This window comes from Hyla sarda, chromosome 2 (genome assembly GCF_029499605.1).
Source record: "Hyla sarda isolate aHylSar1 chromosome 2, aHylSar1.hap1, whole genome shotgun sequence".
Taxonomy (NCBI): domain Eukaryota; kingdom Metazoa; phylum Chordata; class Amphibia; order Anura; family Hylidae; genus Hyla; species Hyla sarda.
The window spans coordinates 338551934-338564536 of record NC_079190.1 but is presented as its reverse complement, the minus strand read 5'-3'; positions in this window follow the sequence as shown (position 1 = coordinate 338564536).

Sequence of the window (12603 nt, the reverse complement as noted above, 5' to 3'; positions counted from 1 at the left end):
TACAAGCATGGTGGGATTTCAGGCTATGGAAAATCCACACGATTTCTGTCCTGTGTGAATGTACCATTAAAGTGAGGTAAATGGGTTATTGAGAATAAATAATAAGTCTAAACATCTCAGACTGCAGCAACCTTGTATAACTCGGTAACAGAAGATATTGTAATAGTTAGTGTATGTAGTAGAACACAATATGTTATAGCAGTGCCCTGACCAATACAACTCCCATCTCTTTCCATGTTTAAAAAACAAATGCAAACAAACATTTATTTCCAAACACTGTGCGCGCGCTGTGGGGGGTCGCCCACGCCCTCTCATGACATCAGGCCACGCCCCCTCAATGCAAGTCCCATAGACTTGCATTGAGGGGGTGTGGTCTGACGTCATGAGAGGGAGTGGCCAACCCCCACAGCGTTCAGAAATAAATGTTCCGAACGCAGCCGGAACGCTGGCCAATGGAGTACCCCTTTAAGCCTGCTACAGTTTATACTGCAGTTTAAATTAGCACTTATTCTTCTGCTAGAAGAGGCCTTTTTTTATACATTCCATATAGTCATATTGATCAATCTGCAAAGATTGGTGAAGAGGTCCTTCTATGGACATCCTTTAACCAAGGACAGATTGACCAGATAAGATCAAGAAGATCAAAACCCTCAGTTTATCTTATGGCCCAACATTCATCAAATTTCTTAGAATAAATATAGAGAAAGCCTTTCATTTAAGACGGCACTGCCAAGGTTATAGGAGATAATTGAGGTTGGTGAAGGTGAACATCAATCTCTGTCCATGCAGACCTACACATTTGTGATGTCTTTCTTAAACATAATGTGCAACCTAAGCTAGTGCAAACTGTGTATAATATACTATTCTACTTTAGTTTTATCTTGTTAAACCTAAATGGGGATACACTGTACTCTACAATTTATGTAATTTCCTTAAAAAGTGTAAGAAAAAAAATGTAACTGTCATGGCCGTAAATGTTGGCACCCCTGAAATTTTTTTTATAAAATGAAGTATTTCTCACAGAAAATTATTGCAGTAAACCATGTTTTGCTATACACATGTTTATTCCCTTTGTGTGTATTGGAACTAAACCAAAAAAGGAGGGAAAAAAACAAATTGGACATAATGTCACACCAAACTCCAAAAATGGGCTGGACAAAATCATTGGCACCCTTTCAAAATTGTGGTAAAATAAGATTGTTTCAAGCATGTGATTAGAGATGAGCGAATTTACAATAAATTTGATTCGTCACGAACTTCTCGGCTCGGCAGTTGATGACTTATCCTGCATAAATTAGTTCAGCCTTCAGGTGCTCCCGTGGGCTGGAAAAGGTGGATACAGTCCTAGGAAAGATTCTCCTAGGACTGTATCCACCTTTTCCAGCTAAGGCTGGGTCCACACTACGTTTTGTCCCATACGGGAGCGCATACGGCAGGAGGGAGCTAAAACGGTATGTGACCGTATGCGCTCCCGTATGCCATTCACTTCAATGAGCCGACCGGAGTGAAACGTTCGGTCCGGTCGGCTCATTTTTGCGCCGTATGCGCTTTTACAACCGGACCTAAAACTGTGGTCAACCACGGTTTTAGGTCCGGTTGTAAAAGCGCATACGGCGCAAAAATGAGCCGACCGGACCGAACGTTTCACTCCGGTCGGCTCATTGAAATGAATGGCATACGGGAGCGCATACGGTCACATACAGGAGCGCGAGCTTTTAGCTCCCCCCTGCCGTATGCGCTCCCGTATGGGACAAAACGTAGTGTGGACCCAGCCTAACAGGAGCACCTGAAAGCTGATCTCATTTATGCAGGATAATTCATCAACTGCCGAGCCGAGAAGTTTGTGATGAATCGAATTTACTGTAAATTCGCTCATCTCTACATGTGATGCTCCTTTAACCCCTTAAGGACGAAGCCCATTTGGGCCTTAAGGACGCAGACAATTTTATTTTTACGTTTTTGTTTTTTCCTCCTCGCCTTCAAAAAAATCATACCTCTTTTATATTTTCATCCACAGACTAGTATGAGGGCTTGTTTTTTGCGCGACCAGTTGTCCTTTGTAATGTCATCACTCACTTTACCATAAAATGTATGGCGCAACCAAAAAAAATACTATTTGTGTGGTGAAATTAAAAAGAAAACCGCAATTTTGCTAATTTTGGAAGGTTTTGTTTTCACGCTGTAGAATTTACGGTAAAAAATTTTTTTGTTCTCTGGGTCAATACGATTAAAATGATACCCATGATAACATACTTTTCTATTACTGTTGCGATTATCTGTCATCCTTTTCTGTGAGAAATACTTTATTTTCTAGAAAAATTTCAGGGGTGCCAACATTTACAATAATGTATAGACCACCAACAGGTGACCCAAAAAGAACCCTAATTTCCCATATATCCAAAAAGTTGTAAACTTTATTAGAACACATACAAAAAAGGTTAAAAATGAGGTGCTAATACTCCTATTGTAAGGTGCAAAATGTGTAAGGATCTATGCAATCTCATTTCATACTAGTAAACAGCCTGCAATGTACATTGAGGATTGAGCACTCTCTTAGAGATTTAACTCTCAGCCCCCCTCTGGGGGGATCACCTGTTGGTGGTCTATGAGTTATTGATACTATTACCCTCCATATATTAATCTTGAAATTGGTAGGTTAATCTATATTTACAAGCACAACTTTTATAGTTCACAGCCTTATCTGAAGAATCTTTTGCTTTCAGGCCAGACTGAGACATCAAAGCTCTAAAAGGTAAAAGTAGTTTGTGATGACTGTATTTATAACACATACAATTACAATTAGATGGGAAATGTTGGTTGTAATCATAGTCATAAGATGGAATTATCATTTAATACAAGTAAAGCACCTCTTTTCACTTAGCTTTCAGACCTACAATTTCCTACATTAACAATCATTATTGTGTTCCTGTTGCCACCACACTAAAATGCTTAGAACATTTCAAGATATATCCACACAAGAACCTAAAATTGTTTCTGGAGAACAAACACAGGTCAAGCAGATGCACACAGTACATCTATAAGCTGTGATGTGTTTTTATAGAGCATCTACAAGTGGGGACAACAGGGCTGCTGATAAGCATCAAACATTGTGTTATATGGTGACACGAAAGCTTTTGTACTGGGGCCCAGGAGCGTCAAGTTGCCACTTTTCTATACTTATTTGTCATGAATTCTTTTGCCCTCATACATGGCCCCATTTAGTATGAAGCTGATGTAAGGCTTACATAAAAATACATCAGCTGTAACACTGAATGCCTCTGGTTTCTTAACCCTTTGCGGACACAGTAAACCTCACATTTTTGTGTTTTCTTTTCTCTTTCCCTTTCAAAAGCCATAGTTCTTTCAATTTTCTATCTTATTTTATGCTGGAACAATTGGTCTTTGTAATGACATCACTCATTATACCACAAAATCTATGGCAAAATAAAAGAAATAAAATAATTTTGAAGAGTTTTGTTTACGGTAAATGATCCTTGGTCCTTAAATATCAGGACGCAAGGGCGTATCCATATGCCAGTGGTCCCCAACAGGTTAAGGGCTCTAGTGGCAGTTCCTCAGGACCGGCGCATAGCAAATATGGTGCCAATATTCAAAAAGTGACCAAAGGAATGATAGGCCGGTTAGTTTAACCCCCCTCATAGGTAATTTGAGGGTTTTCTAAGAGATGCTATTTTGGAGTATCTTGATGAAAATAAGTGTATGACTCCATATTAGCATGGGTTTATGAGGGATCAGTCTTTTCAAACTAGCCTGATCAGCTTTTATCAGGAGGTGAGCTCCAGACTGGATCTTGATTTTTCCAAAGCATTTGATACTGTGCTACGTAAAAGGTTGGTACATAAAATGAGTGGGGTACCACAGGGGTCAGTTTGGGGTCCTATTATTTTTAATATATTTTTTAATGACCTTGTAAAGGGATTGTATAGTAAAGTATCGATATTTGCAAGCTCTTTAAAGTGGTTACCACAATACGACTTGTACGAATGGATCTGGATAGGTTGGAGGGTTTGGGCTGAGAAGTGGCACATGAGGTTCAACACTGATAAATGTAAGGTAATGCACATGGGCAAGAAAAATCTGGGCTGGGATTATGTATTAAATGGGAAAATACTGAAGACGACTGACATGGAAAAGGTCTTAGGAGTTTTAGTTAATAGTATATTTAACTTTACCGACCAGTGTCAGACAGCCAAGGCAAATAAAATCATGGGGTGCATCGTTAGGGGAATAGATGCCCACGACAAGGTAATAATTCTACCACTGTACAAATCACTAGTCAAACCACACATAGAATACTGTGTACAGTGTACAAGAAAGATATAGTTGAGCTGGAGAGGGTTCAAAGATGGGCAACCAGATTAATATGGGGAATGGGAGGACTACAGTACCCAGAAAGATTATCAGAATTAGGGTTATTTAGTTTAGAAAAAAGACTTACCCCTAAAATTTTTCAAGAAAATGAAGTATTTCTCACAGAAAAGGATTGCAGTAACACATTTTGCTATACACATGTTTATTCCCTTTGTGTGTATTGCTACTAAACCAAAAAAGGGAGGAAAAAAAGCAAATTGGACATAATGTCACACCAAACTCCAAAAATGGGCTAGACAAAATTATTGGCACCCTTTCAAAATTGTGGAAAAATAAGATTGTTTCAAGCATGTGATGCTCCTTTAAACTCACTTGGGGCAAGTAACAGGTGTGGGCAATAAAAATCCCACCTGAAAGCAGATAAAAAGGAGAGAAGTCCACTTAGTCTTTGCATTGTGTGCCTGTGTGTGCCACATTAAGCATTGACAACAGAAAGAGGAGGAGAGAACTGTCTGAGGACTTGAGAACCAAAATTGTGGAAAAATATCAACAATCTCAAGGTTACAAGTCCATCTCCAGAGTTCTAGATTTGCCTTTGTCCACAGTGCGCAACATTATCAAGAAGTTTGCAACCCATGGCACTGTAGCTCTAATTTACTTTGGCATGGACGGAAGAGAAAAATTTATGAAAGGTGTCAACGCAGGATAGCCCGGATGGTGGATAAGCAGCCTCAAACAAGTTCCAAAGATAGTTTGCGCTGACAGTGATGCTCCCAGCTTGAATATCTGTCGACATTGAAATGAAATGCTATGGCAGGAGACCCAGGAGGACCCCACTGCTGACACAGAGACATAAAAATGCAAGACTACATTTTGCCAAAATCCTTCTGAGAAAACGTCTTGTGGACAGATGAGACCAAGATAGGGCTTTTTGGTAAAGCACATCATTCTACTGTTTACCAAAAATGAAATGAGGCCTACAAAGAAAAGAACACAGTTCACAGAGTGAAATATGGTGGAGGTTCAATGATGTTTTGGGGTTGTCTTGCTGCTTCTGGCACTGGGTGCCTTGAATGTGTGCAAGGCATCATGAAATCTGAGGATTACCAACGGATTTTGGGTCGCACTGTACAGCCCAGTGTCAGAAAGCTGACTTTGCGTCTGAGATCTTGGGTCTTCCAGCAGGACAATGACCCCAAACATATGTCAAAAAGCACCCAGAAATGGATGGCAACAAAGCGCTGGAGAGTTCTGAAGTGGCCAGCAATGAGTCCAGATCTAAATCCCATTGAACACCTGTGGAGAGATCTTAAAACTGCTGTTGGGAAAAGGCGCCCTTCCAATAAGAGAGACCTGGAGCAGTTTGCAAAGGAAGAGTGGTCCAACATTCCGGCTGAGAGGTGTAAGAAGCTTATTGATGGTTATAGGAAGTGACTGATTTCAGTTATTTTTTCCAAAGGCTGTGCAACCAAATATTAAGTTAAGGGTGCCAATAATTTTGTCCAGCCCATTTTTGGAGTTTGGTGTGACATTATGTCCAATTTGCTTTTTTTTCCTCCCTTTTTTGGTTTAGTTCCAATACACAAAGGGAATAAACATGTGTATAGCAAAACATGTGTTACTGCAAACCCTTTATGTGAGGAATAATTGATTCTCTTGAAAAATTTCAGGGGTGCCAACATTTACGGCCATGACTGTATAAGTATGTCAGTGGACAGTACAGAGATATCTCCCATGATCTATTTATACCCAGGACTGTATCTATGACAAGGGGGCACCCTCTACCCTCTATCTTTAGAGAAAAGGTTTCTAAACCAGCACAGTTCTTTACTGTAAAAGCAGTGAGACTGTGGAATTCTCTACCGGAAGAAGTGGTCATGGGGAACTCAATAAAAAAAAGTTTAAAAGGGGCCTGGATGCATTTCTAAAGAGTGATATTATTGTAGATTATAGTCACTAGATTCTGGAGAAGGGTTAATAATCTAAGGATCTATTCTAATTGAAAGACTTGGAGTCAAGAAGTAATTTTTGTTCCGAAAAAGGAAGAAAATTGTCTTCAACTTCATGTTTGTTTGTTTTTCCTTCCTCTGGATCAGCACTATATGGTAATTGGCTAACCTGGATGTATGTATGTCTCTTTTTTAGCCTTACAAACTATGTTACTATATCTCCATCTATACAGCAGCTAATGAAACCTAGTAACAGAGTCACTGCTATACGCTGCTATACGTTGTATTATTCAGAAATGAAAACCACATTATCTGCAGGGAAAATACAATGCATAAGGCATGAATATATTCTTATTTGGGATGATCTCTTTAACAATAACATTAGTGTAGATAGATAAGAAAAATTGTGATCTGTCAAACATAACTGACAGAAACCAATTTTCCTGTTGAGCATCTGACAAGCTACTTCCCTCACAATATCTCATTTTATGTGATCTATAAATGAGTTGACAGAATCCTTATGGTATAAATCTGAGGTGGAATAAATGTTGAATCCAGATACCGTATTTTCCAGCGTATAAGATGACTGGGTGTATAAGACGACCCCCTACTTTCACAGTTAAATTATAGAGTTTGGGATATACTCACCGTATAAGACTACCCCTTTACTGCGATGTACGGTACCTTACCATTGTTCCCCCACACTAGGTAGGCAGCATAGCTCCCTCACACTAGGTAGGCAGCATAGTTCCCCCCACATTAGGTTGTCAGCATAGTTCCCCCCACATTAGGTTGTCAGCATAGTTCCCCCACATTAGGTTGTCAGCATAGTTCCCCCTACATTAGGTTGTCAGCATGGTTCCCCCACATTAGGTTGTCAGCATAGTTCCCCCACTTTAGGTTGTCAGCATAGTTCCCCCACATTTGGTTGGCAGTATTGTGCCCCCCCCCCGTCCCCCCCATAGCATAGCCATAGCAGTAGGTCCCGGGACTGGAGTCGCGGTGGCCCCTGCGTTTTTAAAGTTAACGCGGGGCCGCAGAAAGGTAACCGGGACATCCTTGTGTCCCAAAAAGATCATTCGGGACACAGGGATGTCCCGAATGTGATGGGGGGAAATTAATCTCAGCCGGGACACCTGGGGTATGGATAATCCAAACCCCGGGCGTCCCGGCCGACTGCAGCACCCGGCATGTAAGACGACCCCCAACTTTTGAGAACATTTTACCTGGTTTTAAAGTCATCTTATACACCGGAAAATATGGTATATTGGAGCCCATCTTGTCCAGTTCAGTCAATACAGAGACAGCTGTTACATATGGCTAGTATTCCATGGAGGAGCATGCACTGGGCTGAGTGGGATTTACATTGCACCATTACTGTCAATCACACCTTCTCTAATTCACTAGTCAATTATCTTCATGTCTTAGGCTAAGTTTTTTTTTTGTGGCCCAAAAAATGCCACAGAATTTTCCTGTGTTTGGCGTTTTTTTCCTGAGTTTTTTCTGGCGTTTTTTGTGAGTGAAAATTGCATTTTTGGCCCCTTTGACATTTTTTACCAAAAAAAAAAAAAAAAAAAAGGATGCAGTAGTGATGGCGAAAAATTTATTTAATGAAATTAATATTTATAATAACTACATTTTAATAAATTTTTTATGGTGTGTGTGGTTTCACTTTTTTTCTCTATTTTTAATTTTTTTTAGGCAGCACTACTACTCCCAGCATGGAACACACTGTTCCATGATAGGAGTAGTAGTACCTGTACCAATAGACATATCGCCCCAGGTGTCACTCCTGAAACCTATTGCGATCGTCCATAATATAGCAGAGATGCAAAGTGGCTTTATACAGCACTCGCATCTCTGCTCTGTACTCTGGCTGGCCAATGATGTCAATAGAACATCACTCATTCATATTTTCCACCCAGAGTGGGGATTTGCCTGATAGTGGCAGCCAAGCACCGCTCTCAGAGGGAAATATGAATGAGTGATGTTCTATTCATATAACTGGCCTGTCAGAGTATAGTGCAGAGATGCAGAGCGCAGTAGAAAGCTGCTCAGCATCTCTGCAATAGATAGGACGATCGCATCGGGTGTCAGGAGTGACACCTGCTGTGATCTGTCCTACTCCCAAGATGGAGCACACTCTGCTCCATGCTGGGAGCTGTAGTACCTTCATTAATAGACAGATCACAGCAAGTGTAACTTCTGACACCTGTTGCGATATGTCTATTAATGCAGGTATTACAGCTCCCAGCATTGAGCAGAGTGTGCTCCATGTTGGGAGTAGTAGTACTTGCAGTTAAGGAAAGATCACAGTGGATGTCACTCCTGACACCAGCTGTGATCCTCCTGTATAATGTATAGATGCGGCCGGACGCTCTTTTATGGTCCCCTGCACTGACGTATATATACACACATATTCATATTCATATTTCCCACAGCTCTCTGTGGGAAATATGAATAGGTGTATATATATACGGCAGTGCAGGGGACCATAGAAGAAAGGCCACCCGCATGTATACATTATACAGAAGGATCGCAACAGGTGTCAGAAGTACATGTACTACTACTCCCATCATGGAACAGTGTGTACCATGCTGGGAGTAGTAGTACTACCTAAAAAATAAAAAAAGGGAAAAACCCACACACACTACATTTTTATTATTGTCGCCTACATTTTTAGGTCCCTTCCCGCACACATAAATTGATCCCTGTTTTAAAAATTAATAAAATTTCGTTATAAAAAATCTAATAAATTTCATTAGATACAATTTGTTCCATCACTACTGTATCTTTTTTTATAATGGTACCCTACAAAATTTTATTAAAAAAGGTATCTCCATCACTTTTTGGGATCGCTAAAGTCCAAAAAGGAATAAAAACCGCCTGCAAAAACGCCAAGGTTAAAACCCACGTGTTGTTTTTCTTGGCGTTTTTTTTTTTTTTACTTACATAGACTTCTATGGGAGAAAAACGCCACGATTTCAGGGAAAAAAAAGCCATAGGCTCAACATGCTGCGACTTTGCAAAACCGCCGAGGAGCTAAAAAAGAGTGAAAAACGCCAAAAGGATAAAAAAAATGCCAAACTGAAAAACGCAAAGTGGAAAAATTTTGCGATTTCTCATTGATTTACAGCTAACATCTGGAAGCAGCGTTTTTTCAATGAAAAAACGCCATTGGTGCCATTTTGTAGTTTTTTGGGGAAACACGCACACAAAAACAAAACAAGTAGAAACTTGATTGTAGACAAGTAGAAGCCTTAGACTGTATCCAGGTTTCTGTTACGCCAAAAATAACATGATACAAGTTTACGGAAGAAACCATATGCATTTTGCTCTTCAGTTTAAAGGTCCCATATTTTAAAAGGGATTAAAGGTACAAAAGCTGAGTTAGGCTGGGTTCACACCACGTTTTGTTAACTACGGTTCCCGTAAACGGCTGGGAGGAGGGGGGCGGGGCTTAATTGCGACACCCGCACTTAGCTGTATTCGGGAACCATATTTAATGCATGTCTATGAGCCGACCGGAGTTTCCCGACCGTAGGCAAAAATGCGGTCGACCACGTTTTGCCTGCGGTCGGGAAACCGCATGCGGCCAAAAACGAAGCCGACCGGAGGCTGCGGTTCACTCCGGTCGGCTCATAGACATGCATTAAATACGGTTCCCGAATACGGCTGAGTGCGGGCGCTGCGATTAAGCCCCGCCCCCCTCCTCCCAGCCGTATACGGGAACCGTAGTTAACAAAACGTGGTGTGAACCCAGCCTTACCCTAATTGAAAAGTTAAGCAGCCCTTTTGTGCACCAGTTCTTTAATATTCTGCATGCTATCAGTAAATTAAGTAAATTTACTTTCATATTTAAGGTGGTTTTCGTTCAAAATATATGACCATATTACTTTTAGGTCTATACGGTAGTAAAATATAAAACTAACTGCCCCAACTTTATCAAACAACATAAGACACTCTGATACGTTTGGCGCTTAGTCTAGGTTTACACTTTCTTTTTTATCTTCAGTAAAGTCTCTATTGACAGCATTTAAAAGGAAACTGTTGGTTCAAATAACTTTCCTCGAAAGAATTCAGAGATTCTCTGGTGACTGGTATTGTGCCGAGGAACTGCTGCGAGGTAAATGTGGTAACAATCTTCAAAATGTCACAAGGTCATTTCCAAGTAATGTCTTTTGAGGAAAAACTATTTAAAGGGAATCTGTCACCCACACTAACCTTTTAGTACAAGCTGGTAGTGCTCGTAATAATAACGTTACGGTACGTGGTTCCTTTTGTCTGTTTTCTTTCTTATTCTGGCTTATTCTGCCTTGGCTCACAGCAGAAGCATGCTGATAAATAGGACAAACAGGACCACGAATTGGGGGTAGGTAAGTATTGCTATCATCAGTGTGACCTGCACTCTATCATCAGTGACACTGATGACATATTCCCTTTAACCCCTTAACGACCACGGACGTAAATGTACGTTCTGGTTTGGCGGGACTTCCCGCACCAGGACGTACAGTTACGTCCTGTGTATGACCGCGAGCATCGGAAGGGTGCTCGCGTCATACACGGCAGGTTCCGGCTGCTAGCAGCAGCTGGGGACCCGCCGGTAATGGCCGATATCCGCGATCTCGCGGATGTGCGCCATTAACCCCTCTGATACCGTGATCAATACAGATCACGGCATCTGCGGCATTGCGGCACTTTGATAGAATGATCGGATCGCCGGCAGCGCTGCCGCGGGGATCCGATCATCCAGCATGACAGCCGGAGGTCCCCTCACCTGGCTCTGGCTGCCTCCCGGGGTCTTCTGCTCTGGTCTGCGATCGAGCAGACCAGAGCAGAAGATCACTGATAATACTGAGCAGTGCTGTGTCCTATGCATAGCACTGCACAGTATTAGCAATCAAACGATTGCTATAGATAGTCCCCTATGGGGACATAAAAAGTGTAAAAAAAAGTTGAAAAATGTAAAAATAAAAAGTTTAAAAAAAGTGAAAAATCCCCTCTCCCAATAAGAATGAAAATTGTCCGTTTTTCCCATTTTACCCCCAAAAAGCGTAATTTTTTTTAATAAACATATTTGGTATCGCCGCGTGCGTAAATGTCCGAACTATCAAAATATAATGTTAATGATCCCGTATGGTGAATGGCGTAAATGTAAAAAATAAAAAAAAAGTCCACAAATGCAGCTTTTTTTGTCACATTTTCTATATAAAAAAAAATTTTTTTTTTAATTATCTAAAAGTTTTATGTATGCAAATGTGTTATCTAAAAAAAGTACAGATGACGGCACAAAAATTGAGCTCTCATACCGCCCCATATACGGAAAAATGAAAAAGTTATAGGTGGTCGAAATAGGGCGTACTGATTTTGTACAAAAAGTTTTAGATTTTTTTTAAGCGGTACAAAAATATTATAGTATCTAGCCATGGGTATCATTTTAATCGTATTGACCCACAGAATAAAGAACACATCATTTTTACCATAAAGTGTACAGTGTGAAAACAAAACCCTCCAAAATGTGCAAAATTTTGGTTATCATTTAAATTTCGTCCCTAAAAAATTTTTTTTTTGGGTCCGCCATACATTTTATGGTAAAATGAGAGGTTTCATTACAAAGTACAATTGGTCACGCAAAAAAAAAAAGCCCTTATATGGGTCTGTACATGGAAATATAAAGGAGTTATGGATTTTAGAAGGCGCGGAGGAAAAAACGAAAACGCAAAAATAAAATTGGCCCTGTCCTTGAGGTGAAAATGGGCTTGGTCATTAAGGGGTTAAAGGGACTTGTAAGGGACTACTCAAAGGAATGTGGAGGGGCTGCTTATGTTATTTATGTTAGCCAGCATGGCTTTAAAAAGGAAAAAAAAATATCAAAACAATCTAAATAGCTTTTAACAGGTGAGTATAAGCCCGTATAGGTGGTGGCTGTAGATATAGTGGGGGAGATTTATCAAAACCTGCCCAGAGGAAAAGTTGCTGAGTTGCCCATAGCAACCAATCAGATTGCTTGAAAAGGCCTCTGAAAAATGAAAGAAACGATCTGATTGGTTGCTATGGGCAACTCAGCAACTTTTTCTCTGGACAGGTTTTGATAAATCTCCCCCACTGTTTTTAGACTTAGTACAAGCATTTGACACTGTCCCTCATAGATGCCTAGTAGGTAAATTAAAGGGGTACTTCGGAGAAAAACTTTTTTTTTTTTTTTTTAATAAACTGGTGCCAGAAACAGATCTGTAAATTACTTCTATTAAAAAAATCTTAATCCTTTTAGAACTTTTTAGCAGCTGTATGCTACAGAGGATATTCTTTCCTTTTTGAATTT